General features: G+C 40.1%; 1 protein-coding gene and 1 long non-coding RNA gene across 2 annotated transcripts in view; one reads left to right on the top strand and one right to left on the bottom strand.

Moving 5' to 3' along the window:
• LOC110838333 (uncharacterized) overlaps positions 1–20,278 on the top strand; it is a 147,601-nt gene extending 127,323 nt beyond the window's left edge. Inside the window, exon 4 of the long non-coding RNA XR_015534871.1 lies at positions 17,541–20,278. This is a non-coding gene — a long non-coding RNA (uncharacterized LOC110838333). The remainder of the gene's footprint in view (positions 1–17,540) is intronic.
• The window catches only part of LOC110838757 (constitutive coactivator of peroxisome proliferator-activated receptor gamma), an 88,073-nt gene continuing 75,096 nt past the window's right edge, over positions 10,158–23,134 (bottom strand). The window contains exon 10 of the mRNA XM_087347578.1: positions 10,158–10,383. The gene's annotated coding sequence lies outside the window, so the exon portion shown is untranslated. The remainder of the gene's footprint in view (positions 10,384–23,134) is intronic.

The following is a 23,134-nucleotide window of genomic DNA, read 5'->3' on the forward strand; positions in this document are numbered from 1 at the left end:
TACTTTCGTTCTAATCACTTTGTGCAAGTTCGTGATTGGCAGCACTGAAAACAAAGAAATGTGAATCCGCTGTAAACCGTGCTCTCGGTATTTCTTCATTTTTACAGCGTCTTTTGTTTCATTTTGTGACCTTGGAGGTTGCGTATTTTCTGTAAGCGGCATCTCACGTCTTAAAGAGATCCTCGCTACGCTCCAGAGTCGTAACAACTGAACGATTCTGATACGCCACTGCTCTCAAATACGCTGGAGGTCATTTTACGTTTGAACAATATGGCATTTTTAATTCGCCATTGCAGTACGGTACCAAATTATTATTATTTTTTTTATAAATTAATGTGCTAAACGTGGCTGTAATATTGACACCCCTGCTCATCATCCACGAGTCATGCTGTAAAAATCTCGTTTTTGTTGCACAAAGCCATTGTTAAAGTGAAGCCAACACGGCTCTCACCCCCAAAGTGCCTTATGGCCATACCTAATAAGGTTCATTATCGCGCCTGACTCATAAGGAACGTTAAGCCTTCATTGAAAGCAGATTTGAAGTTCTTGTCTGTGATTCACAAAACGTCTTTTGCCGTTTGGGGGAGTTGTAATGAGATTTTAATGAATCTAGGAATTTACTGGAGGTTTGCGTTACGCGTCGGAAGGCTTGTGGGGAATGCGAGGGGAAGCGACCCCAATCTTTATTATGAAAATGAGTAAGTAATTCTGTTCATTCTTTGCATGAAATCCATAACCCGAACGCTTATAAACGTACATGACGGTTCAGGGGTATGTTTAATTTCGTGATACGTCTTATTTAATTTTAATGATTTTTTTTTATAAAACCACGTGTTAAGATATAAGTAAAGTAAAGTTTGTCCCACTATACGCCATGTAGGCGCTTGGGGGGAGTGGAGGTATAGCTCCTCTCTTCCTTGACCTCGGCACTAGATGGGGGTGAGTGGTCAGCATCACGCCCCGGCCGGCTTTACCCCAGGGAAAGGACCCCGGTACCTATTGTAGAGGAGGCTGGGTGGGCCCCAGAGGCTAGAGGAAAAAATCCTCTGCCCCCGTCGGGGATCGAACCCCGGTCGTCGAGCCCGTAGCTAGTCACTATACTGACTGAGCTATCCCGGCTCATACGTGTTAAGATATACGTATTTTAATTGGAGAATTACTGAATATAATAAGTATTTAGGGAAATACCAGCAGGTTCAATACCGACAAAGGGGCATTTCACAGAACTAACATTTCATTCCGCTACGTTACAATGCTTTCAGAGTTAACCGGTGCGGTATGGAGGATGATTTACGATCGCTTTAGCGACTGAAGTCCCGGAACAAAATCTCCAAAAGTTTTAGATGTATTTATTGCGCCATAATTTAAATACAGTGGGGATGGGGCAGACTTCCCTGGCAGCAAGGTATTTAACCCATTCTGTGGGATGTGACTTGGAGCTCTGTTACAGTAGAGCAAAACTGGTGATTGAAATGCGCTACGCCACAGTCTTTGCTAGCGGCTGTGAATTTTTCTCTAGTTTCGCCGTTTCGACATGAGTTAGGAGAATTGTGACACATGTCTGTGAAAAAGAGTGGTTAGGAATCCCTTTACCTGTTTGGGAGGCTGCAGGTATCTCTTGGTATTCCTCAGTCTTTTGACACAAACGCGTCGAACTTTAAGAAACGTCGATGGGAATTGTGTAACAAACAATTATGGGCGACACTAACACCACCTAAAGACCCAACTAACCCAAAGTAAACAAAATTAACTAAATATGCGCATCACTAACCTCAACTGACCTCCACAATCAAATGCATCCACATTCAAATAAACCTTCTTCTTAAGCACTGAATGTTACCCTCACGATGGAGTGAATAAGCACCTCTAGAAACGTCGGTCAGTCTCTACCAGACTGCACGACGCAACATCCCAGAAGACAGAGCCATCTTCATACTCGTCGCCGTGATAATTTGAAATTTCCTCAAATTGCCACGAAGTTTGAATAAACCGCTCTCATTAAAAAACCTCTTAGCCCGAAAGTTTGTAATAGAGTGAGTGTGGCGTTAAGTCTTTGGAAGATCTTTGAAGGCCCCCGATGCAGACCGCCAAACAGGGTGATGTCAGCTTGACCGCAATGCCAATTGCCTGGGACTTTAAACCACTAGACATTGAAAGATGTAGACAGGAACCCGACTTCCTGAGTTGTTTCTGATTGTATTCCGAATGTCACGTGAGGCTACATAGCTCCATGTTGTACTGAATAATGAGCTTCAAATGTTCAGACGTGTGGCAGATTTATGACTGGGTAATAGATGGTTGAAACATTCTGGTAAGATGTAAGCGACTGAAGATTGCCGCCATGTTTGTCTTCATAACACGTGATGAAGGGTTGACAAATGACGAATGAGTGTTACTCCCCCCCCCACCCCCCCCACCCCCCCCACCCCACTTTTTTTACAATATCGCTTGAACACATTTACATGTGGATAGTTCCAGGTGTGAAAGTAAAGTTTCAAATTACATAACTGATCACCCGGAATGTAGTAAAATTTTCTCAATTAGAAGGTTCAGGGTTTGAACCCTGGCTTCTGCTAGGCTTTGTTTCAAAACTTCTCTCGAGTGAACGATGGATGGGCTGCAGTTTATGGTAGACGCTACTGTGAGACCTAAGGCTTGGAATATTTATGTCTGTACAATAAACGAGTGGTTCACAGACCTCTGACAATTCGCGATTTCCGTGTAGCGTTATATTGTCTTTGCGTACGGCAACATTTCGTTTCTCGTTTACTTTTAGTAAGTATTCAAGCATTCTGACTAAAGAAAAGTTAATTTCCGCCTTGAACATAGGTCGGCGAGGTGACAAGTTGCTGCCTTATTGACTGATATATCCAGCAGAATTTCAGGGACTAATGTCTCCATTTTGAAACGTGTTTTTACATTATAAATTATCTGTTTCTGACAAGTATGCGATTAGCGTCTCTTTATTTCTGATTCCCTGGGAGTAAACCATCTGTCAGAGTGTCTTCGGTAGTTGAAAGAAAATGATTAAAGTTACACACCTGACACTTAGGAATTTGTGGAGATGAAGGAAATGCAGTTAAAAGGAAACAAAATGTTTCGGATGTTCAGTTGATGATGGAGCCAACGAGGACCTCTGAAACATCGGTAAAGTTCTGCCAGATTAAATGGCGTTACAATCCAGACGACAGCGTCTTTGACTGAGTGTCGTGTTTGAAAGTCATTTTTCGCATAAAAAGTAAATACGAGAAGGAAAGAAAGAATGAGAAATTGAAAAATAAAATAAAAGGCGTGGGACAAGAGGTAAATGATTTTAAATATCGCAGGAATTCAGCGAGCGGTGGAGTGCAGGTGTTGGCTGGCCTTGGAGATACTGGTCTGGAGGTTAGGAACTCTGTTAATTGAGGAGCCGTGAGGCTTATCAGTGATTAGCTACCAACCCCAAGTTACGAAATTACTTTCGCTGTATCGTGAATTTCTCTTCTTGTGAACAATGTTTTTTTTACAGCTTTAAATGTAATACGAAATAAGTGGAGAAGGGGCAGATGCCCGCGAGTAACAACTCTATTAGTTTTGCGAAGAGTACAGATTGTATCGTATTCTTCTCTTTCCTGTCTCTTTCAGGCCCAAATATTCTCTTGGGTATTCTTCTCAAACGCCTTCTATTAATTTTCTTCCCCAGTGTGAGAGATCAGTCGCTTATTTAAATTATCTTGCTTCCAGGTTTATGGGCCTGCCTTTGATGGGGGATGTTGTAGTACACCAGATCAGTAAAACGACAATCATCTGACCGCCATTTTTCACATCCTGAAAGAAATGTGGTCCTTCAAAGCGATATAATTCGCCACGATTATAATATTTGATGTTGCGCCGCGTGATCTGGTAGAAGTTTCCGGATGATTCAGAGGTTCTTGCTGCCTCTATCATCAGGGCATACGTCCTATTATTTTACACAATGATCATGCTGGCACTGAGGTCTGACCAGCCTCCTATACAACTGATACTTTCTTTAGGGCCAAAGCGACCAGCGGCAGAGGCTAGAAGCTGGTAGCTCACGTCAAGGCTTGAAATTTCGCCTTCAATTTCCCTTACGTCTTCATGACGTAGTGCTTAAACAAGTACAGGGACTTTACTTCATCACGTCGTCACTGATATTTGGGGTGTTTTGAACACACACTGCCACCCTGCCCTCTACAAACGGCCTCGTAGCACCAGGCATAAACAGGAATGCTTTGAATGGGACCAGGTTGCAAAGTAAAACCCATGTTGGTTTTGTTGAGATACAAAGGTCCTGGGTCTTTTTATGTCTGAATTTCGGCAGTTCTGCTTACCCTTGATTGATCCTTACAAAGAACTGCAGTGCACCATAGGTCTTCTCCGAAGCACTTCATCTGAATGACGAAAGACGCCACGCTTACTACATACGTCTTGAACAATGCATATCACGACCCGTCTGCACAAAATCGAAAGTCGTTGTCTAGCATTTGTCTTTACGGAGTTGTTAACTTTATGGGCTTAAAAATGTTCTACTTAGTGTAAAGCTATGTCTTTGTCTCACTAGCATATTTTACTATTCGCACAATTAATATTTTATGCTATATCAGATATATGCATTTTAAACGACACTGACTTTATCATCGCCCAGATGATGGAGGCAGCAGGGACCTCTGAAAGACACACTTTGTTATATGTTATCTGTTCATTTTATTAATTAAAAAAATTCATTTGTGTTCTGAACGATTGTAATAAGGTTCAGAGTTTGTAGTCTGATTGTATCAGACATCAGTTATCTCACACTGCCTTCTTCAAGGCGTTACGAATTTGTCAGTATTTGGCAACGGTGTAAGAACTGTGTGTGTGTGTTTGTATTTTATGTATTTCTCCTGTTTTGGGGTCTAAGGACCCTAGCAGTGCATCGGGTTGGAGGGGATAGCTTATTGATGTCGACAATGACTTCATCTGACAGAAAGGTGATGCTGTCTATCGGCACGGCCCGGAGGACCTGAATGGTTCTCTCTTTTCTGCTCACTTTGGTCCGGAAAACTGGGTAATAAATCTAAAAGGTACTAAGTAACAAAATGGAACATTTTTTTGAAACATTTATTTATAAATTGCATTGTTTATGAATGTCGATTGGGAGGATAATTACGACTGGTTAATTAGAAATAATCTGGAAGGAATCGGTTGTGTACTGTTTTATTCCTGGATTTGCCTCCGTGTAGTTTCCATAACAGGAAGACGAAATTGATTAACGACGGCAACCCACTCACTGTCCGTAAAGAATGCAGATCATACCATACTATTAATTGGCATGATTGTTTTATTAGGTAATTAGTGGGTTAGGCGATCATTTCAAAATGACCTACACGGTGTTACTACCCAGAAGGCCAACCTCGGGCAAACTTACAAACACTTACACCATTTATGCTTTAAACACCACGATTATTGTTTCGTAAGCCCAACCGTAGCACACAAGAGTCCCAGGTACAAGGAAATGATCTTAGAAGAGCATAGAAAATAGGAATTATCAAAAATACACAACTTTCACTTTCCTTTAGTATTGTTCAGTGGCGTGAGGCTGGGATGGTGCCCCTCCGTACAGCGGCAGAGTGGAATAGTTCACAGGTATAAAAAAAAATAGCTGGCGCATCTCTGGCTTGCTTTGACGATAAAAACAAGCCTCCCCCCCCCCCATCCACCCAATCTAAGCTCTATGCGATGACTTCATATATCTCTATATATATTCTTAATCTCGACGTTAGATGAAACTGAATGATCAGCTTCACGTTCCAGCCGCTTTTATATCCCAGCCGAAAATCGAACAACACAGAACTCCAATCACTTCACTGATTCTGCGCTGTGTTGGCTATTATTCAACCAGTTCAATCACTTCGATTAATTAGTTAATGCTGATTTAAAAATAATCTGTGTTATTCTGAGAATCATACGAAATACATAAAAAAAACACTCTGTAAGCAAGATGCAGAGTTTTTAAATGTTGAAACATGTGGTATATATGGTTACCCAGTTTAATTCAAGCCTTGTCTTTGTTTTGAAAACCTCAGGGAAACACTACGCGCCCTCTGAATTTGTGGGATGAAATTTTTTTTTTTACGTATTTCAGAGAAGCAGTTTGTGGACACGTGTATTCGATTGAAGTATCCTATTTTGAGGCATTTTGTAAATGCGGTAATGAACCTTCAGGGTTAATACGGATAAAGACATTTCGTGATCTGTTAAATAATTATTGATTGTTCAAGGACCATGGCAGTAGCCAAATACGTGATTCAGTAAGTGAATATGACATGGCCTGTGCATTTTTTCTGAGGAAAAGTGTCCCGTCTTCATCTTGTGCCGAGATAGTAAATGAGTGGTTCTTTACCTCCACGCCTCGTCCTTTGGTGACTACGTATTTCATAAAATACATACACCTTTTTATCATGCCGGTAAACATGACAACATGGCGGTGGTTACCGGAACACCGTCTTCAGGTTTCCTCCCTTCTCAACATCTTGATCTTCCTTCCGTTCTAGCTAGGGGATGCGTCTGCACACATCTGACACAGCAGAACGTAACGTAATACAAGGTTTCCTAGTCATGAAGTAAGTGGCAATATAAATAATTGACTGAGGTTCTCACGGCGAGTGTTATGAAGACTTCCGCGGCGTAGTCTGATACATATTGACTGACGTTTCAGAGGATCTGATCCATTCAGCAACATCTTTTTTCGTATTCCCTTCTTTCTTTATTCTGTCTTTTCTCCGTCATTTTCTATGTTTGTTACTCTATTCATTACTTCTGCAATCCTTGTGTTTTCCTTTGTTTTATTCTTTGTTCGCCCCATTTTTATCTATTCTTCTATCCCTTCTGAAAGAAAGAGCACAGACTAATTGTTTGTGAACTGAGTAGGATATTTGTACCTAAAAGAGAGAGGAAGTGATAGGAGACTGGTGATAAAAGTGCGTAGTATGGAGGTATGATAAAATCAAATACGATGGTGTTTGCAGGGAAAAGATTCGTAGAACGTTTTGGTTCGAAAACCTACAGGGAAGATACCACCTTGGAGATCTTAGCGTAGACGGTAGGATAATATTAAAACAGATCATAGATAAACTATGTATGATGATGTTGACTGGATTTATTTAGCTCAAAAAGGAGAAGATTTGTGGGATGTTATGAACCTTCGTGTTCTGTAGAATGAGGATAATTTTGTGTATACTCAAGAAGGATTGAGTTCCAGCTTATCCCTCTCTTGTCTCTTCATGCCGACACTTACTGTTACGCCACATTACTGTACGCTGCGGAACTCTTAGACCGGGGTTCTTTGATGCGGTTTTTGCCACCAGTCTCCAGCAAGACGCTTTCGACCACCTGAGCTAACCTAACCTCTTTGCTTTGCCAAGTTTTTCCCACACACTGATCAGCCATCGTCTCCGGCCCCATGATAAGATCACGTTGCGAGGAGACGGTAGTCCCCGAAATTTAGGAACGCCGATGTACTAGTTCATGAAGAATGAAAGAGCGGATATGTTAGGCCATAACACACCGAGGAGCTACTTGATTTATTTATTTGATATTATCGTTAAAATAGTGAAATATGTGTGGATATGATGGGAAGACTGAATACTGCTTGGAAACATACCTCTTGAGAGTCGAAGCAAGAGATGACAGTTGGTTAGGCAGAAGCTATTATTATATTATTATATTATTCCTCGAGTTACTTTCCACGAAGGATAAGAAAAACCTGTAGACCACGAAAATGACGGAGAAGAACCGATCTGTGTGATTTTAAAAATTCTGCGCGTGCAAACTGAATAGCAGCTTGTTCTTTGTGAATTTATGAGTACCAGACAGACATCTTGTGTGTGTTTTTTTTTTCAATTCCCAAATGTCATAAATTTCAGCAATTTGAAATAAATCCGGAACAGAGTTCACGCCACATAAATAATGGACGGACTGCCGTGGTCTGGAATTGCTAGAAGACTGCAGTTGTTGAGGAAAGAAAAAGGACTATCTTTTTGTCGAGATGGCTTAGCTTTGTTCCTTTAAAGCCAACTACTAAGTTTAGTCTGTCAGAAAGTTTTAGAAGACATTAGAATAATACTATAATATAACGCTGCAGTGCGCATATGATATTATTATCTACAGAAATTTTAAACTATGCTTTGCCTTATAATAAATTGATCTGCAATCCCAACTTCTTAATTTCTTGTAAGTAAAAGTTTAAAGTTACATATCAAATCTAAAACTTCTTGACGATGGTGAAGAGTCAATTGAATAAAAATTTTCTTGGATATTATCCATCGTCTAGTAAATATAAATCGTAAAACGACGTTTCGGAGATGGGACTCTATCTCCGGAGATAGGGATTAGCTCTATCTAGTGGGCCCAACTGTGTAGGAACCTGAAGACGGAGATAGAGTCCCATCTCCGAAACGTCGTTTTACGTTTTATATTTACTAGACGATGGATAATACCCAAGAAAATTTTTATTCAATTTAAAGTTACATTTCCATAAAATTTCTAAAAGTTCGGTACGATTTATCACATCCATTGTGTCTGTACCAGTTTCCCTTCGTTTTGCCCCTTTCTGTTTGTTTGTTTGTTTGTTTGTTTGTTTGTTTGTTTCCGTCTTTTCTGTCTGCCTGAATTTGCTTCTGTTGAAAATCGCAAGATCTGTAACTCGTGACTTGCGTTATGTTATTTATGAGGAATCTTGTGGGAAAGAAGAAAAACTACAGATACTTAGCGTGTACTCGAATAATTGCGCAATATGTAATTGCTTTGTCTGTCAGGGTACGAGCGAAGTATGACTGGCCATCAGACGTAAGAAACTTTGTCTCTGTGTCAGCTGTAATGAAGCAAAGATATAGTCGGCTGTTTCGCCTTTCTGCTGATATTCCCACAACTTCACGATATTTTTTTAATTGCCAAGTTCAGTCATCTTTACAGTCACGCCATCGTTACCACTCATGAAGAATGGCGTCCGTGTAGCAAAAGAAGGACGCTGTTAGAGTTAGAGCTGTGGACTACAGAAAGCAAATGTTAGACAGACAATGCACGATGCCATAATTTCACTCTTTAATCAATCATCCCACTTTCGACGTTAAATAAACTAATTCGTTGATATGTAGTCATTAAATTATACAGAAATAAATAAATCCCGAAATAAGCGAGTCTGGACCAAGTGTCATCCATCCTTATCTGACACTCTGGTAACAATGGAGAAGACGTGATGCGTGTTGCTAGGTTACGGGCGATCAAATAAAGTGACCAAGTTCTGCACGCAGGAAGTTACGACATTTGCGTCAAGGGAGGCCCCCCCCCTCCCCTTCGTTCGTCATATGTGACTCGCTTTACAAGTCAACTCATTCTGCGTTACATATCTCAAGAGACGTGACGTAAATGTCGGATTGAACTCTAAGGCTTTTTTGTGTTTACACACCCCTGAAGAAGTGTTCCACAGTCCTTGTCGAAACTCCAGTCTTAGTTATATGCGAAACGGATCACAGCTGAATAAAATTCCGACGTTTCGAAAACTTGTTCTGCTACTCACTATACGGCTTACGCGATTAATAGCCACAAACCTGGAAGCCCACAATTTGTCGTCTTCGCCGAGTATTATCACGTCAATAAAATCAAAGAGGATGAGGTGGGCGGAGCCTGCATCACGTGTGTGGTAGATAAACGTGTGTACCATTTTGGTCAGAGTGCATAAAAGGGGAGCGACCACTTGGAAGTTACAGACTAAGATGAGAGTAATATTAAAGTGGTTCTTAAGGATGTAGGGTTGGAGTTTGTGGATTGGATTTCTTCTGAGTCGGAGGAACTGGTGGCGAGCTCTTGTAAATTCGTCAGTAACGCTTCAGGTTTCATGAAACGATGTGTGTGAATGTTTGCAAATAGTTCGATAAGGGATTCAAAAATTTCCCCCAAACTTTGCATGCGTATGCCTTGAAACAGCTAGTAAAATCTAAATTTTATTAAGATATACAAATTCTTTTAAATATTTTTAAATGTTACGAATCTTTACCGAAATACAAGGAAAGAAGTTTTCATTATGTGACTAAGTAATTTCAAAGACTTTATTTATCCTTGTGATATTGAACATAGGAAATAATTTGCGAAATAAAACTCAGACTTGGGAACATACTCGTGTTCCACTGCGTTTCGAGGTGCGTCTCCTGCCATCTGTTGAGAGACTCAGTTTACAGGCGACCTTGAAGTGCTTTAGGCTACGGCAGGGGCAGAGGTCTCTCCAGCTCCGGGCGAGATGCTTGCCCCACGGGAACCACAGCTGATCATCCTGGGGGTCCATCCTCCAAGCCACGCTTCTTTATAGTGGGCTACACCAAGTCTCAACGCGAGCCGTAGCTTTGTCTTCTGTTACAGATAAACGGAATGACAAGTGACTAACGCTTGTATTTAAAATTGATAATTCAGCTGTCTTCCGTTCCTCTGTCCTAAGTAAGCACTTTCTAGTTACCCATGTAGAGACGTATTACCCTTTATTTTGTTAAAAAAATAAGTCATATATCGTATCATTATGGCGTTGTATGTGTGCCGTTCATTAGTTAAGAATAATTGCTTTCAGTTCCTGAACGCGTTGTGACTTTTTTTACGAAATGTGGCCCCAAGTAACTGTAGTGAATTTTTAGATAAAACTTTGGGCGTGGGCCCTATAAAATCTGACAAGATAAAGATTTAAAGCTGTTCAAAATGTAGATACATAATTGTACATGACCTGTAACGTTACATTCACGAAAGTAAGTATGCATCTTTCTTGGTGTCTTGATGTTCGCATTAACAGTAGCATCGTTTAGCAATCTATTATGAAGCGCCCTCAAACAAAAGGTTTATACAGTACTTGAATCTCTAATGGCAGTACAAGCCTCTTCATATTCAACCCTGAAGAAGGAATCGGCAATTTTTAATAAATCGGCGATACTGAGGGGACTGTACGCTCAGTATGGACTGTCGCCCGACTCCTCTTCGCAATCGAGTGTTACCTTGTGCAACGCACTTGTGACTGTGTGAGATGGGCTGATGTCTTACCCCCTCATTGAAATCTCCTGTTTAGCTCTCCGTGGCAGGTGTTGGCCGTGCCGTCCCGAGCCAACCCGTGGGAACGCTACGACGTTGGACCCATCTTGGGTCTTCCTTTTTCTTGCTTCCAGCAGCTCTCCTTGACCCCCCCCCCCCTCCCCATCAACTGGAGTTTCCATCTCTTGGGACGCGTGCCGCACTGGATCACGTGATAGCCCATTCGCGTGGCCTGGGACCTATTTTGTAGCAGCGGAAGGACATTGGTTGTTGTTAGGGGAGCCAGGTGTCAGAGTGGGTGGATTTTCCTTCAGTTAGCCAATTCCTTTGTTGCTAGGTTGTATTCCTCCGCCTTTGAAGATAGTTGCAGAGGACCTGCTTTATTCCCTAATAGCAGACAATTTCCACTTGCTCAGTAACAACTAATTTCTGCGTTTTTATCCGAGAACCTCTCTGTCCTTCTCCTTTAGTACGTCTATTATTTTTAATTTTTTATCATAAGAATCGTGCGTAGGTCAGGATGTGTGGATCTGTACATCCACAATGCTGGGAAAACTTTATTGTTGTTAATATTATTTCTGCAGTGTTTATCACAGCATTGATAATAGTAATCTTCCTGTTGTTATCGTTTTCTCTGGGATACCAGTTGATCTGTTATTGTTTAGATGGTAATCATTGGAGACAAAGGAACAGATGTCAGGGTAAAGCTTAACAGTATCTAGAAAGCGGTGGAATGGTAGAGATTGGATTTGTAGGGCTTAGGACTGTGGTGGGCTGTTTTGAACAATGTAATAAACTTTAGTGTTTCACAAGACGCGGCGAATGTCTCGATGAGGGAGCTACTGTTAGATAATGTAGAAGGAATTTTAAATATTGAATTTTTATAGATGTGATGCTGATTGATTCAGTATAAAACAATCACAGGCCTTCACTTATATATATTTTTTTTTAAATTATGTATTCCTCATTCATTTATTTGTATTTGCAGTGTCCTGTATAGACCTACGTTACGTTGCATGTAACATTGCCACTACGTTATACCGCGTTTGACGAGACAGAGGTTTTCTCGTGACTCTCCAATTTATGGGTCTCAGGTTCAGTCGCCTGGTCGTCACTTCCACAGGACGCTTTAGGACTTTGATGAAGATTTAACTGAAGAAAGCCTTGGTGTCTGCCTTACCTAGGGACTTACAGACAGACATGATAGTGAATCCAGCCGGAGATATTTCCGAGACACCGATCAGACAGGGAATCGTTAATCATATCGTTCTGACGTGTATCCTTTGTTTGAAGGAAGCGGTTTGATTTTCCCGTTAAAAACACGGTGATGCAGCGCAGGTATTTCGTGTTTGGTACCTAAATTTAATTACTGTGGTAGGTTATAGTTAGTGTACCGTTGTAAACTAAGGTTTGGGATGTATTAATAATATAGTAACATAATTCGATACACAATGCACAAGGAAAAGGGGATTGTGATGTACGCGTTTTAATGTAGAAAACCAGGAAAGATGTTCTTCTCTGATTTGTGTTGTAGCATCAAGCTCCTGAATAGACGAACGTGATTTGCTTTCCGGCAGGTAGGCTACATGTATCATTTGCTTTAGGTAAGCCAGGCTCTGAAATTTATACAGAGAGCTGTATTGCCAACATGAGGTAGCTGTTGATGCGATTAGCTCGCGGTGCCTTATGGGTAACTTTCGTAATAACAGGTTTTCTCTGGCTGCTTCTTGAGCAGTCCGAAGAGGATCTGATGCCACTGGGCGCCCAATTGGGAACTTCAGTGTAAGAGCGACGTAAACAGTGCCGAAATGAACAGTATATAATTCGGGGAATTTACACTGAAGAGCAGAGAATTTAGAACTACATGCAGGGTAATAATTAATGTTGAATGAAATGTCCCAGTAACTCCATCACGCGTGGGAGACATTAAAATACATGAGAAGTGTTAAGAGATTTTACCAATTGAGAGAACAAAGTGAGGCGATAATATTAAAATAAATATTTAAGATTATGATATGCGGAGGTAACTCGTTCAAGTCTTGGCAGATTTACCAATAATTCTGACTCAGGGTTTTGTGATTTTCTCTGCGATGTAGTATTTTGAAATTGGCCACGCCCGACTCCTTGCATTCCCTCACTCATGATCAGCCTCTGGTCTTAGTAACTTTGTCAGTGAAACAACGATTATGAAAGATGAATGTTGATAAATAGCAAATAAGAAGCCCTTAATTCATTCTTGCATTGACGTGTTTGGTTTTTGTCTAACCATGGTCGTTCCTACCGTTGTGGGTTAGAAGCGTGTGAGAAATTTTAGAAGACGAAAAGGAAAAAGAGAAGATAATTATAACAAAAACTATATCTAAAATGACTGTTGTCACGCCCATCCACCCTCGGTTAGTCTTCATTGAAATGCAAGTAGCACGTCACCTAGCGGACAGTAATTACGATTCATCCATTACGTCATATGAATGAACACTTGGTTCGTGCCAATTCTTTTTAAAGATCAGTTTTTATTTAACTTTCAGAATGAGTTTTTAAGCGCATTGGTTTTATAGTAAAAGCAGTCAGACAAAGAACTGGCTATGTAATTACAAACTGATTGTCTTTCTTCATCCGCCTCTTAAAATAGTCCTTGCAGAGTAAAATATAATTACGTTACTGTAGATATTAATTAAAATCACAGGCGAAACTTTTGGTTCTCATGGCGACAATATGAGACTGGCCGTTTCCTGGGACATTGGGCCGTAGTGTGTAGTCTGATAGAAATTTACCAATTTTCAGAGGTGATTATTACCTCTATCATCAGGGCAATGATTCTATCATCACAAATAATACATTTAAATTTAGGCCTACAAAATAAATTCTAAGTACACGAATAGAAGAATTCGTCGTCTTCAAATTGGTTTTGAAGTTCCTCTCCCCAACATGCAGAATGTTAAGTGTAGATACCCAGGGTTTAGCATGTAGGACTCTGTACGTCAGAATCCATTGAATTCCGCGGCGCTGGTAATCACGACTGATCATCGTATTTACGACCGGATATGGTCCATCCATCACCAGATGTCACCACATCCTACCCCATAAGCTGACTGAATATCTGATTGACTGGGTCATTTTACACCTCGCATTTTGCTTATGAAGCTTTAGAGACCGTCGAATTGAATCCTCGATTTAAACAGATGAAGCACGATACAGTCTGCTGATATGAATGAAGATAAATCATTAGCTATGATCAAGACCGTACACGGCAAAGCTTTGTTCACGTATTAATCAAATTTTCAAAGATATTTATGGAACTCCAAGGTTTATGACCGTGTTCATACCTGTCCTAGCTTCTGTTTCAAGTTCTTTAAGATCTGTTTTAATATTATCCACATATCTATATACCTGTTTCGTCCAAGTAATCTCCATTGAATCTCTTTCTATTGAGACTCCTGCCACAACAAGCTCCAGATCTCCAGGTGCCCCGTTTTTCGTTGCTTAGGGACCCAACAAAGATTCTTTCCAAGTCCGAGGCCCCATGTAACATTTCGTAACATGTTCACCCTAAGCCACCCCTCAAGATGGTGGACCGCCCACTCTCAACTCTGTGCCTCCGAGATACGGATAGAACGTATATTCCTTTTGAATTACCGTCCAGGAGGACTGAAGTCGAAATGAAAGATTATGACAAAAGTATGTAGACTGTATGGGACATAAGGACGGTTTTAAAGTGATTATTTAGTTCAATTTTTCTCCAGGCACTCCACCGTGTGTGTAAATCTCCGCAGCACCAGATTGTCAGTCACAGCTGATATTCTCATGGAGGTACTGGGGAGAACCACGATCAGTCTTAGTGAAGAAGTTGGTCTTCTGGAGCTTGATGCCTTGCGAATACGAAGTGAGTCAACGACGATTACATTTGAACTCATTGCCTTATAGCCCCTCCAAACACGACTAATGGAAGCTTGCCCATTGAAAATCATGCGTTCATTAAGTTGCTCTTATCGAGTAGTATAATCGATTTGATCTATCGATCTTAAGAAGTTTTTCCCAAACGCGGCAACAATGTAGGAAGAAGGACCTCAAACCATTAGGTTTTATTTTCTTGTTCTTGTGTTGTATAAGACAAAAAAAGAGAAGAAGAATAAGAAGGGCCGGCAGCGTCTGAAGAGGGGTGGGGGGGTGTTCGGAGCTGCCTGAAGACAATGGTCCTACTATTCTTCCCCTAAACCTGGCGCACTGGTTTCGTGAAAGTGGGAGTAATGGTCACTTTGACGTCATTGCCCATGATAATTTCCACGCTTGCTAAACCACAATCCACACCAGATAACCACTACTGAACCAGGTTAAGTTGGACTTTGGAGTGGATAAAGTGTCGTTAAACAAATTTTTCAAGAAAATATTCTCTTCTTAATATTTTCGTGATTTTTTTTTTCCTTATTCATAAGCATTGTCGATCTTCGTAATTTCTGAAATTGATACAGCGTCGTTGAATAATCTGCGAACTAAGCGATATATTACTGGTTACTGCTCATTACTTCAATTCTCTGTAGTGCGTCAGAACAACGTGTTCTTGGCTTCTTCAGGAAGCAACGGTGAGAATCAAAGACGTTTTGGTGAGGTTTGGTCTGGTGCTGGCTAGGTTAATGGGTCTGTGGGGTGGAGGGGGTAATGCTTATCACCCCCCCCCCCCTTGGTTGTGAATTAAAATAAAGAACCCACGGGCAAAGCGTTTTCCTTTCCGAGTCTGGCGTGTCAGTGTGCTAAAGTGGAATAAGTTTGCTCCGAACTGAGACTGAAGGTGACAGATAAAAGATGGATTCTTATAACACCTTAATATTAAGTCACGGGCTGTTTCGTGGTGTTAATGAATAACATGAAGACTGAGAAGTTGGACTACGTGGAAGGAAGAAAGCAGATCGATGTTGAGGGGGACAGGAAGTTACAGAAGGCTGGAGAATTTTCTGAAATTAGTGGACCACCAATACTCTTCATAAAGCACTTGGCATGAATGGCAGATATATGAAATGCATTGTTCTTTGTTCGCTTTAAGATAAATTGATGTTGTTTTTGTTTATTTGTATCATAAAGGTAATTTATGTAGACATACATGTGCAACGACATTCTTGAGAAGATTCTTACATGTATTGTTGGTGCGTTGTATTTGATGTCCTGTGTTCTACGGAAAATGTTAGAGGTGTTGATGACTGAAAATATATATTTTTATTTTCGGAACATTTTTGCCATGTTATTTCACAGACATATACCTTGTATCATTCTTGCGTAAAAGCCACAGACTTAATTAGTTTTGTGTGTGTGTGTGTCTGTGTCTCAAACAGGAGACTGTGCCAGGGGGCCCAACAGAACACTAGAAGCTCTTTCGGCAATTTCATCAATGAAGATTTTAGTTAGTCTCACGGCTTTGGTGATCCTTTTTCCGCCAACTATTTTCTCTATTTTGTTTTTTAAAAAAACAGTTTCTCTGATTACAACGTGATCTGGTTTGCATTGCTCATTGCTAAAATGCCAACTTAAACTTGAAATAACTTCAGTTTGACATTAATTGAGTCGGTTAGTATTATTTAATAAACACAGGAGAATTTTAGTCTTGAAAGTAGTTTTTAGTTGTTGTATAAGCCCGTGTAAAAACTATACGCTATGTAAAAGTGTTTTGCTATGTACTTCAAGACTTTCATGAGACGAGGAAGACTCTGTTGGTTGCTTATTAGCAACAACAGGAAGTTCCAGCTCGAATGACAAATGTCTCGCGACTCATTACCCCTTATTAGGGTTGCATTACGCACTACAAGGCTTCATCTCGTTCACCGTTTGGGACCTCAGCACATAGAGCACTTCAGGTGTGAGGTAACCTGTTTCAAGAGTGCGCCGTTAATAAACGTGCTTCATCGGGTTCTAACGTTTAGTCTCTACAATTTTATTTTCCCTTTGAATAAAGAACCACTTCCTACCGCAAAGAAAACGCAACATTGATAGGGACAGGTCGCGGGCTCTTGTGAACACGGCAATGAACCTTCCGATTTCGTGAAAGGTGGAAAATTTCTGATTAGCTGAGCGACTGTTAGCTTCTCAAGAGGGACCTTGTCTTGCACTGACATGTAAAGACAAGTATTATCTTAGCCAAATCGTTTCGTATGACGGAAGTGTATAAAACAAAACACTGACCCCCCCCCCCCCCCGCCCCCAGTTTTAAATCTTTTTTCTGGTCTAAGATATAGTGTCATGGATGATAATACGGTATTATTTTAATAATAATAATAATAATAATTTGGTATTAAAAATCACGCCCTAAAATATTAAAGAGCGTTCTGAGATGGTATCAGGGGTGGTGTAAGGGGACCTCAGTTGAGGGACGAAACAAGACATAAGACAGTAATTTGGTAGGTACTTAGAGGAGAAGCGAGTTCTAATTAAATCAGCTTAGTATTTATTCCACGTGATTTCCATAATCGCCTTGTTTTTGTTTGTAGTTCAAGGACATGGTTTCTGTTCACCAGGTAGACCCCTGTGAGCAGAGCCAGCTGGCTCCAGATCGTGGGAACTGCATCTTCTCCAGGAACATCACCGCGTTGCCATGTCTCTGCTTCCTGTTTGCATCTGTACACTCAACTAAACCACTGCGGGTATTTCTAGATGGTTTTACGGCACTGAAAATCTTTAACGGTGTGCAGAAATGCATTTGTGAACGGATTTAACATGCTCCCGAGGACCTGCTCAGTACAGCTGTGAGGTCGCCAAATGTTTCTTCCTTCTTCTGATTAACAATCATTCGAGTTTGTGTCTGAATTTTGGTACAGATATTTTTACGCAGTATTTTAATGCTTATCTATTATTATTTATTTTGTACTACATTTTATGTAGGAAACGAGAAGCCAAATATTCAGATTACATAAAAGGCCGGCATTTCTTGACAAACTGCCACTAAACTTTTAAAGAAAAAACGTGGAATTGAAATCATTTCGTGTTTTTCTAACTTTAACTACGAAATTTCTTACAACAAACATCCCCGTGCTGTCAGGCTATGTCTCCCATAATTAACATCACTTCCCAAAAGAAGGGCCAACTCTGAGGGCTACTGATATGTTTCAGAGGTAAATACTGCCTCCATCATCAGGATGATGACTCATCACAACATCCCAGAAGACAGTCATCTTCACATATGTGTTAACAGAAGTGGAATTGTGGGTGTACGTTCTCATACGCTTTTCTATGGCATGGGACGTGTCAGCACTCTTGTTTTCAGCATCATTGTATTTGTGATTCATACAGCTTGAAAGTGTAGCCGTCCGTCTGTCAATACTCTTAATGGCATCTCTGTGTCCACTTCATTCGTCATCAGAAACGTTGATCATCAGTCAGTAGCCCTCGTCTGTGCTAATGGTGTCTCAGGAAGGACAATACATGTCACAGAAACGGAAATGGTTAAAATGTGAGGCAGCACGACCCTGGGGAGTTCACCATGTGGCCTTCGAAGGTACCGTTATTTGCAGTGCGTTCTATACGTCTATCCCCTGTCATGATCATTGATCTGATAAGTCCAGCTCCTTGTCGTGTAATTTTCTCCATTCTCGTGTCACTTTCATTCTCTTTGGTTCAAATTCTTCCTAAGTACTCTGTTCTCAAAAACCCTCAATCCAAGTTCTTTCCCTACTGAGATATGAGAGATATGATTTGGTTATTTTTTTTCCGACATGTTGGTGGCAGTGGTCGGAGCTCGATCATGGCACGAGGCGTAATTTTCTTTGCTACCAATGTTTTTGTTTTAAGTTATAGACTTTCTCTTAATTCTGTGTGTTCTGAGTTTTGCTTAATTGATTTCTCCACACCTCACTTTCTCACGTCTCATACGTCTTGTGTGCAATTTCTTTCAATCCCAGAATACTTTCTCTGCCTTGCGTCCGATGTACAATATAAACCTTGATATTAAGTTTTCATACCCCTGTAATGATCGTCCTCAGAATAAGAGAGTAGCTCTCACAGTCATAAAACACTCAACTTGCTCTTGATTACATGATGCACACACAGCATCTTCATCCGTTTAGTATACCTATTCTAAGATGAGAGGATAATATTAAAATGTACTTCTTAATCATGGGTTGTGAAGACGGAAACTGGACTGAAATGACATAGGGTATGGTCCAATGGCTGGATTTGTGATCACGGCAATAAACCATCGGTTTCCTTGAAATCAGATTATTTATTGACTGTGTGAACAAGTATAAAGCCATGAAGCCAGTTCTCTGTGTTTCGTGTTTTGGGAAGTACAAGCTTTATATGCCAGTGCCATTAATAGTTTTATTTGGGCGTGAAACGTGATCTGTTATTAAGAATGCAAATGACACGTGACTGGTAATAACCTACTAAGGAAGATACTTTGACGTAATAAGTTTAACTGCGTATTTTAGGATACTTAATAATGAAGATCTTCCTCATTTATACAGGACGCAGAGTATGTTAATCTATAATGAAACCAAGGAGGCTAGAATAGATTGAAAATGTAACTCGGATGGGAGAAACAGGAAATTTTAGTGAGAAACTTTAATGGAAAGGGACTACTTGGAAGACCACGAAAGAGATGATAGGGCAACTGTAAGATCGATATTAAGGAGATAGATTGTAAGGATGAAAAGTAGGTGGCACTGTCTCAGGATCGTGTCCAATTGCGGACTGACATTAGCGATGTTGAACTTTAGAGTTCTGCTATCTTTGTCAAGATTAAAACTTATTGTAGCCATCACGTTATTGAGATCATAAAGCATTTTTAATGTACCACGGATAAGAAACGATCTTATATCTATAGAAAGGTCCCCCCTTTTTTTACTTTATTGGAAAAATCAATTAGTGGCCTCTTTTGACGTATCTGTGTAACTGATGATGTATGTCTAATGTTAGTTTGAACAATGTCACTTAAGGGTATTTCCTCAGACATCTCTTTCTTTCCAACAGTTACATGATAAATGAACGTATACTCATAATTGTCATAAAATACTTTATGAGCTTCCACTGGTTTTTCTGCGTTTCACCGAGAACTTGTCACCAGGTGACTAATGTGTAACTTCTAACCTCCATTTTCTTATTCTTCTGTTGCTCGTGTCTTGGCCCACAGAAACATTCCAATGTCATGCTCAGAAGTTAGGTAAAATAAATTGTTCTAATCTCCTAAAACCCCTTCTCTTTGGCAGAAAATGTTTTGTGGTTACAATGGTTTATCCAGAAATAATAACAAAAATAAGTAATAAAAATTAATGTCTTACTCAAGTTTTTAAAACGTTTTAAAAACTTGACCGTGGTTAGTCAAGTGTTTTAACCGACACTTGATTAAGACACTAAACTAACCCCCCCGAAGGGGGGGGGGTTAGTTTAGTGTTATAACGTTGAGTTTTAATCAATTTAATTAAATTAATAAATTTAAATAATAAAAATCTATGGCATTTGGGGGTATGTAGCGTAAAGTATTGCAGGCTGGTGGATTCGAAACACCGCCTCACCCAACCCTAAAGTTATCAGTCCAGCGCCTAGACCCCTAGACCACCAGACATGATGTCATAATGCTGTCAAAAACTTCCTCATAAGTCATCTATGCGTAATGTAAGATATGAGGAAGTTTCAAAACGTGAGCTGGCATGAGCTCAGTAGCGTAGTGGTTAAGGTACTAGTGCTTAGTTGTAAGTGTGTCTAGTATTAAGTGTTCCGTGTTCAAATCCCCTTGTATGCTATGTTTTTAGGTATCACCAGCGGCAGCACCAGCACAGTAATATATGCTATAATTAATGTTGATTTGTTGTGCTGTGGGGCGGAACCCCTAGATAAAATTCCTATATAATAGAACACTCTTTTGTATAATTTTCTATCATTTGCTGTAGGGGGGAAACCCTAAAAAACCCAAAGAAATTCCGAAAAAAGAAATCTTTTGAATATAAGCAGACAGGAAAAGAATCGCATTAATTTTTAAAATCTTTCAGAATAAGGAAAACAAATGAGCTTGAAGTAGTAACAAACTAATAAATCATTTTGTGGGTCTGGTTACGAGCGGTCTCAGGCTGGATGTGGTGCACTGACACACTGCTCTAGATATTCAGAATGAAGGATTTGGCTACTAGGGTGCAGCACCGGAAAGGAGTAGCACAGATAACTAGTAGGAGAAACTGCATGTTCCTACAGTTACGTGTGCTTATGTTGCTAGTAATCTTGCAACAGAATCAGAAAATAACGTTGTAGAATGGTAGGCATACTGGAAACAATTTCTACGAGGTAAAGGCGTTCCAACTTGTCAAAACTCATGTGTGGGACAGTCAAGTATTTCTTGCGTTGCTTGTGTGAGCCTCTGGAGAACAACAGACTATGGCAAGATTTTGTAAATGCTGCTGAGAACGCTCATCTGCAAGGTAGAAATCACCGAAAAGAGACACAGATACAGAGATTGGGGAACGAAACCTTGTAGACACCCTGTACGTCCTCATACTTCGGCCTGTGTTGGCTTCTTCTTGGCCCACAACCTGTTCTTTACTCCCACCCCTAACCCCTCACCAGCTCCCCCTCCAACATTCACTTAATTACTACGTAAGTGGTTCTTCCAGAAAAGAACGTACTTTCACTTTGTTTCCGGCGTTGCTGTGCAGGAGGTAAGCTGCTGCGTAGAAATGCAGAACAATTTCCTTTCAGAGTAAAATGGAAGGCCAGTCCATGCGGAGATTTTATATTTGTAGATTTACTAATACTTTCTTTATTTCCGAATATTAACTAAATACATGGTACAGAGCCGTTCTGCAAAAGCTGATGGTGGCTTGGCAGTCAAGAAATTCGCCGACCCTTCATTTATTGAACTAGAAATTTCATTCGTTAGCTGTACACGAGGTTAACCGTGTTAGATTAGAATATGTCGAGCTTGGCTACAGACTTCGGGCTTATTCTTTTGAAGCTAAATTGCTGGGTGTTGGTCATTTTTCTGTCTTTAAACATTACGTTCTGTAACCCACATAATTTTTGTTTGGAATAGTGATTAATTGCCACAGCAGCGAAATAAATTCTTACTGTGCCTAATTATTAAAACTGGAAGGATAAGTACCTACAAAATTTTGATTAGAAAATGAGAAAGGGACAAACTGCTTGGAGGGAATAGATGGGAGATGTCAGTATAAAGATGGCTTTCTTCTGGGTTATAGCTGCCTCCATCATATAATATGCTTAATTTGTTTTTTAGGTTCAGATTATGTTCTTCTCATGTGTGTAGGTTTCGGTCTAGTGTGTTTTTGCTACATTAAAAATCAGCTTTGTTGTTGAGGTATGAAATTCAGCAGGAAGTAAAATATTGTCTTATGTCCAGTTTACACAGAAGTGGAAATATATGGCAATTAAAAATAAAGCTGTGATACACTTCAAGAGTAATTGTTGGGCTGGATTTATTATTTCTTATATCTTTTAACCTGCTGAGTTTCTTCTGCAACTTCCGCCTGTTTAATTTAAATGCCCAACTTAAGACCCGGGATCAGTTTCTCTGGTAAGCTGAAGGAAAACTTAACACGTTTAATTACAGGTACTACGTGGAGAAGAGAGGAACACACACTAACAAGAAGTGGAATTCAGATGATTTGTCCAAGACAATACAAGGCCGATGGTCTGTATAAAATATTTCACAAAAAGTAGATTCATAATTTTCAGTAAGAAATGTAAGCTGGAAAACGATACGATCCAAAACTTAAATGCTAAAAAGTTACTTGAAGCATTATAATTCATGTTATGTAAGACTCAAGTAATCCATCAGCATCCCATCCCAAACCCAACCCTGATGTCCAAACCATGGGGGAGGGGGGAAACATCCCTAGAGATAACTAACAGGGCTCTGCTCCACCAGAGAAATGTAAGAAATTCTGGTGTTGGCTGCACTGGTGATGACAAGTGTCGCAAAAGCCCAAATATTATACAGCAGTGATATGAAGTACAGGACTTGCAAGCGTATGAAGTTTGAGAAGGTTTTGGAGGACAATTATAAATGAATATTGAGATGGTTATAAATGTTGTATTTGTTCTAGTTCATGGTTGAAGTGGTGCAAGTTGATTACTGCTACAAATGAATTCAAGAAGATAATGAAAG

This window comes from Zootermopsis nevadensis, unplaced genomic scaffold, assembly GCF_977971745.1.
Source record: "Zootermopsis nevadensis isolate Lab colony 2312 unplaced genomic scaffold, Znev_1.0 Znev_ptg000012l, whole genome shotgun sequence".
Classification (NCBI taxonomy): domain Eukaryota; kingdom Metazoa; phylum Arthropoda; class Insecta; order Blattodea; family Termopsidae; genus Zootermopsis; species Zootermopsis nevadensis.